The 7,126-nt window shown below is 41.7% G+C and overlaps 1 long non-coding RNA gene across 1 annotated transcript; it reads left to right on the top strand.

Annotated features, from left to right (window-relative positions):
• Window positions 1-4,421: 4,421 nt before the first annotated feature.
• On the top strand, window positions 4,422-4,859 carry LOC134223525 (uncharacterized). Its single transcript, XR_009982608.1, has 3 exons — window positions 4,422-4,458; window positions 4,516-4,722; window positions 4,787-4,859. It is a non-coding gene; the product is annotated as an uncharacterized LOC134223525 (long non-coding RNA).
• Window positions 4,860-7,126: the final 2,267 nt, after the last annotated feature.

Consider the following 7,126-nt stretch of genomic DNA (forward strand, 5'->3'; position numbering starts at 1 on the left):
GTCCATCACCATACCGCCATCTTCGTCTGCCACATCGCCATTCAGGTGTTCTTCGTAGTGCTGCCGCCACCTTTGGATCACCTCACGCTCGTTCGTAAGAAGGTTCCCGTTTATGTCCTTACACATATCAGGCTGTGGCACGTGGCCCTTACGTGAACGGTTTAACTTCTCATAGAACTTTCGTGTGTTATTAGCGCGGTACAGTTGCTCCGTTTCTTCACGGTCTCGATCTTCCTGCTGGCGCTTTTTCCTCCAGAAAATCGAGTTTTGTCTGTTCCGCGCCTGTTTATATCGTGCCTCGTTCGCCCTCGTGCGGTGTTGCAGCAATGTCGCCCATGCTGCATTCTTCTTCTCCACTAACTGCTCACATTCGCCGTCATACCAGTCGTTTCTCTGATCCGGGGGCACAGTGCCAAGTGCAGCGGTTGCGGTGCTACCAATGGCGGATCGAATATCTCTCCAGCCATCTTCAAGAGACGCTGCGCCTAGCTGCTCTTCCGTTGGAAGTGCCACTTCCAGCTGCTGCGCGTATTCTTGGGCTAGTCTACCATCTTGTAGCCGCCCAATGTTAAGCCGCGGCGTCCGACTTCGACGCGTGTTGTACACCGTCGAGAGTTTTGAGCGCAGGCATACTGCAACGAGGTAGTGGTCGGATTCAATATTCGCACTGCGGTAAGTGCGGACGTTCGTGATGTCGGAGAAGAATTTACCGTCGATTAGAACGTGGTCTATTTGGTTTTCCGTTTCTTGGTTAGGTGATCTCCATGTGGCCTTGTGGATATTTGTGCGGGGAAAGAAGGTGCTTCGGACTACCATTCCGCGGGAGGCTGCGAAGTTTATGCATCGTTGGCCGTTGTCATTCGATACGGTGTGCAGACTATCCGGTCCGATGACCGGTCTATACATTTCCTCCCTTCCTACCTGTGCGTTCATGTCACCGATGACGATTTTAACGTCCCGCAGTGGGCATCCATCGTATGTCTGCTCCAGCTGTGCGTAGAATGCTTCTTTCTCGTCGTCGGGTCTCCTTCGTGTGGGCAGTGCACGTTGATAATGCTATAGTTGAAGAAACGGCCTTTAATCCTCAGCTTGCACATCCTTGCGTTGATTGGCTGCCACCCAATCACGCGTTGGCGCATCTGACCCAGCACTATGAAGCCGGTTCCCAGCTCGTTGGTGGTGCCACAGCTTTGGTAGAAGGTAGCCGCTCGATGCCCGCTTTTCCACACTTTCTGTCCTGTCCAGCAAATCTCCTGCAGCGCCACGACGTCGAAGTTGCGGGGATGTAATTCATCGTAGATCATCCTGTCGCAACCTGCGAAACCTAGCGACTTGCAATTCCATGTTCCAAGCTTCCAATCGTGATCCTGTATTCGTCGCCTAGGTCTTTGCCGATTATATCGAGTCGCATTATCTCTTATATTGTTCGTAATGATTGGTTTTCTAGGCGGCTTATTGGGCCTGCGCAAACCTCCTGTCTCGTCGGAGGGCCGTCGTGTCAGGGCTGTTTAGCGTCCCACCTAACACCAGGACTTGGGCTTGTGCGCTTTGAGCGGCACACGGCCGCTTTGGTGGGGCCTACTTGCGGATACATGCAGCTTTTTATAGAGGTTTAACAGGGCCCACTGTCAAACCCCACCACATCCTAGGCAAGCCCCACAACTCGCAGATGGCCTGGGGAGGGATCGTCAAGCCCTTGGACATAGTCCCTGCTGCCCCCCCCTGCTGTCAATAACATATAGTGATAGTGAAAAATGAGAGATATGTCATTTTGTGAAATGTTTTTTACACAATCAAAGGCAAAAAAATATGTAACTTCTTCCCCGGAACTATACAAAAAAGGCTAGATAGAAATCAGTAATATGATTATAGATACATAGACGACAACAAAGAAATACATCGATAATATGAATATATATAAAAAGTAAAGGAAATGAAATTATACTTAATGATCTCCAAGGACAAACAGCAAGGGCCCGAGAATTGGAACTTGTTACAGATGTTTTGGGAAAAGTCCGCACACCAATGTGATTTCGAAGGCTTTCCCGGGCACGGTCCGCACGATGTCCAGAAAGGGCTCGATCAAACTCTGTCGCCATACATCACTCTTGGTTTTAACAGCACTTTGAACTCACTTCATCAAAACCTCCGTATGGGCATGACTTTTTTCCAGACCTGTCTCCGATCCATTCTTGAAAACTGAATTGTTAGGTTTTGAAAACTTGATAGAAATGGCCAAATGTAAATTAGGTAAAAAAAGTTGACAACAGAACCAATAATACGTCTGCTGAATTTCATGGCCTGCTCCAATCTTTTCGGCATTTCTGTAGGGGTATTCATGAAAAAAAACGATTTTTTCTTAGGGAGCGTCCACAAATTACGTAACGCTTTGAGGGGGGAGGGGGGGTTGGCCAAAGTGTGACGATCCATACAAAATTTTCAGACATTTCTTACAAAAAGTGTGACATAGGGGGGAGGGTGGGTTGAAAATGCCCAATTTTTGCATTACGTAATTAATGGATCTTCCCTTATTACAAAATTTTATTTGCACAAATGATTCTTCAACTTATTCAAGATCAATTTTTCCACCCATAGCTATTTAACGCCTTAAACTATTTTTAAATCTCAAAAGAAAAAAGCGAAAAAGGGCTGTTTTTGAAATTGGTCTAACATTTTCAGATTTTGAATCAACATCAGGCCCTGCAGGCTAGTTTACGCGTGCAATATGGGTTTAAAAAACCGAATTCGTTAGTTGGGTCGAGGTTGTGGCCCAACAAGTGAATCGCGACTGTAGAGGAGGATAACGTTCCAAATCTCACGAATTCCAAAATATCTAACTCAACGAGTATACCCATCTACACCAGCTCCACCAAGCGGAAGTGTTTCTGAATATTCTTCTTCTTCAATGGCTCTACATTCCAACTGGAACGTGGCCTGCTTTTCAACTATTCTATTCTAGTATCTTATTATTTGTTAATTGAAAGCTTTTCTATGCCCGCCAATGCATGAGTATGTATCTTGTGTGGCAAGTTCAAGAATACATTATACCCAGGGTGTCGAGAAAGTTTCCAACCCGAAAACATCTTAGACCGGCCTGAGAATCGAACTCGCCAACTCGCCTTTGCTCGCAAGGCTACTGGAGACCCTGAACATTACGCATTCTGAAATACTCAAATAACTCAACTATCATTCTCATTTAAACTAAAGCCGCCTAGTGGATGAATTCCAAAATAATATGACCTGCAACATTTTCGTTTTGACCTTTTGAAAAAAATTGTAGAAAACGACAAATTTACAAGTCTCAGGGATTCCAAAATATCTTATCCAACAAATGAGTGCTAGAATGGATTTTATGCAACCCATTTGAATTGCATAATGGTCATTAAAGCACCCATTTCCTTGGTATGGAAACGTAGACTGTTTCATTACTCAATGACGAACTGTAAACCAGGTATTATAGCATAGCATAGCATATGTGATTGTACAAATCGTGGGTGGCTCTACAATGCTCAATTGAGCAATCTACTGTATATTGTCGCAAATTGGTACTTGGGATTAGTACCTTTTCCTATACAGTAGCAGTTGTATACCTGGCCATGTCCTTACAATCACGGAAGGAAGGGAAGGAATGTTAGTTCAATATCTACTAGTGAAGATGCAGGGAACCCATACTACCTTCATAGATGTCTCGGGAAGGAAAATTTGTGTTAGTGGGTAAGGTGAATAATATGAAGCTCTATTCGACAATATAGAGCGTTTGTCAATAACAGTATATGCTGAAAAATTATTAAAATATATTCATCAATTTACTTACGAACCGTCCAAAGGAGGACAAAGTAACCTGGATTTTACAAATGTTTCGCATTATATACAAAACATTACATACGTTCAAAACATTACATTACACAAAACAAAACATACGTTCAACCGCACACTTACTCGCCGAACATTAAAATCAGAACTAAAAACTCAGATTTTACGAATGTTCTAATTCTAAATCCTACCTGAAACACGTCCGATCACGCATCAATTGTTTACTCACTAGACCGCGCGAACTATCTGCTTACTGAGCAGAAACACGACAAAACAAGTACTGACGGCCGCGCAATGCAGAACACAAAATCGCGCGATCGTTCTGCTGTCCGAAACAAGGTATTATATATGTAAACCAGGTATTATGATCAAGAATTTTAAAAACTATTATTTTGAAATTCCAGATCATAATACCTGGTTTTACAATTCGTGTGAAAGTGATAAAGCGACTTACATTTACATACTAGCTTTCCACGCTCGCCATAATGGCGGCTGCTATAATGTTTTTGACAGTAACTGCTTCCGACGCTAGTCGACGCTTAACTGCTTTGGACGCTGTTCGTATCCCAGCAACCATTTTTCATATTGTTTATTTATTACCGTCGAAGAAAAGATTTGCTACCGTTAATTTCGGACAACAATTCGGTTTTTATTTATTATTTTTGAATATCGCTTTAACTAAAACTTTTCCAATCTTTTCAGCAAAGAAACATTTGAATATTATTGTTTTACAAACAGCCCTGCCTTGAGCTAGGCAAATCTCGAAGAAAATATAGTTTTCCTCTTCAAAACTCTCTTGCCTGCAAGGAAGACCAAGTTGTTCTGTTTCATTAGATTTTTTGCGTATTCAAGACATCTATAATTCCGAGTTTGGCTGCTTTTGAATATATTCAATGTATATATTGAACTGTAAGCTGATTCTTCCGATTGGTAGACATCTGATATAGCTAAGCTCAACCGTGTTAAATTTTAGACTCATACGAGGATGAAAGTATAATGTTCCAGAACTAGCTGTTGTTGCTATCGTGTCTTGGATTTATAAAAAGGGTCCGAAATATAAATTACTTAAAAAAATTATAAATTACTGAAATCTGAAACTAATAATTGGTAGTATATTTCTCGCCTTGAATAAACTACATGTTTCTAAATAAACAAAGATTTTAGATTTAGAACGTTTTGCAATGTTCAGTGCGCACAATGATACATTCGGAAGATAAAATCCGCTTCATATCTTTCACTTTTAGGGCCGATGCCCACGTAGCGGCTTTTCAACGCCACGTGCACGCATCGTTAAAATAACGCTGGTGTGCATCGGCCTGGTGACGCTGCGTTACCGCTTTTTCCCGGTGTACACCTGCGTCTTTTTGACGCCACGTGCACTCTGCGTTGAAATGACGCTACGTGGGCATCGAGCTTTAACTGTATAAAGACCCACAAGCTTTATAAAAAAAAATCGTTAACATTATGCATGCCTTCTGCCTCCGCAACACCGTACAAACGGCATGGCATATGGCATCGTCCAGTACAAGCGCATAATCCCAATCTCTGATCCCAAAGTCATCGTCGTTGGCGGCCCTTAGCAATTATTCAGGCATCAGAATTTGAATAAAATATATTTGGATAAGTATAAAAATGTAACATTCAGGTGCATTACTGGATAAGAGTTGTGAATTTTGAAACTTCGTAAATTAGTAAGCATCAGAAAACTATTGATAAATATTTTTCCGAACATATTGGTTGCGGGCGCTATTGCAATTTCTTCGCGACACGCAGGAGCTAACACGAACATTTCTTGTACTCAGGTGCCAGTTCAGGGAACCCAGAAGCACATCCACATTTGTTTAATTGTTGAAGGAATAGGCAGCTACAGAACATAATATTTGGGTCGATTAATTCGTATTAATTCGGAAGCGAATGCCAAAATTTATCTGAAGCACTCCACTGTGTTGTTCCGTTAGTTGAATTAGAAATTGATGACCATGTAACAAATATGAACCGGTGCACCGCGTTGTTTTCTTCTTCAACTTCAACCTAAAATGAAGAAATGCTAAAATTTATCATTCAAAAAAAAAATATATTATGAAAATTGAGATTTTTCCATTTCGTGATTATTCCCGAAGAATAAATAAACAATGTGAAATGGTTGCATAGTTACCACAAGCGTCGAAATTAGTTCAGCGTCGGAAGCAGTTACTGTCAGATTAATTTATAGCAACCGCCATTATGGCGATCGTGGAAAGCTGGATAATGACCATTATGAGTTGCAGAAATTCCATTATAATTTATTAATTTTTAGACTAAGACCGAAGTGGGCTGTACAGTTCATACAAGTCTTCTCCATTCAGCACGGTTCATGGCTGCACGTCATCAACAACACAGTCTGCTGAGGGACCGCATATTGTCTCCCACTTGATTGATCCACCTTGCTTGCTGCATACCTCGCCTCCTTGTTCCCGTCAGATCGTTGGCGAGAATCATTTTCTCCGGATTACTGTCCAACATTCTGGCTGCGAGCCTAGCCCACCGCAGTATTCCTATTTTCGCGGTGCAAACGATGGATGATTATCCCAACAGCTGGTGCAACTCGTTATTATTGTAAATATTAGTGTACTTAGTAGTTAGGTCATCAAATTTTCTAAATTAACCAATGCCCTCTTTAAGGCTATTCTGATACATTAGATAAACTTTATAAATTATATTTAAATCCTAATCATAAATCCTATTGAACCGAATCAAAGATAAAGGGTCAAGTGGCCAAACACTTGTAATGTCAAAAATTATGTAACGAACAAAAATAAAAAATAAATGAATTTAAGTCAGTAAGTCGTGTGTGAATCATTACAGTTTGTGATAGCAATGCGTACTGACGTGCTTTTGGCTCGCCGATTTTTTTCTCGTTCGTTCGCTGCGTTTACGTAAACAGCACGAAGTCGCCAGCAGGAGAATATACATGAAAGACGAGGGCGCATTATTGTGTCATTCTATGCAGTCGAATGCAGTGGTATCGGTTGCGGCCGATGCAATCACCCATCGCATCGTTCGGAGCTCACGGCTGTTGTATCGTGCAGAAGAAAAGACCCGGACATTCACTATTAATACTTTATTAAACGTACTGTTACGATGGTCGATCGGCAAAAGAGACCGATCCAGTAGACGCATGGTCTTTTATAAGAAAAAGTACAATGGACCTATTGCATACCTACTAGCTACTATATCTATTATTAGACTGGGGAGTGTGTGAGTAGCATCATGATCAAGGTCATCTTCCATATTTACAATCATACTTATATATCTAATAGAACAGAGATGGATT

This window comes from Armigeres subalbatus, chromosome 3, assembly GCF_024139115.2.
Source record: "Armigeres subalbatus isolate Guangzhou_Male chromosome 3, GZ_Asu_2, whole genome shotgun sequence".
NCBI classification, from domain to species: domain Eukaryota; kingdom Metazoa; phylum Arthropoda; class Insecta; order Diptera; family Culicidae; genus Armigeres; species Armigeres subalbatus.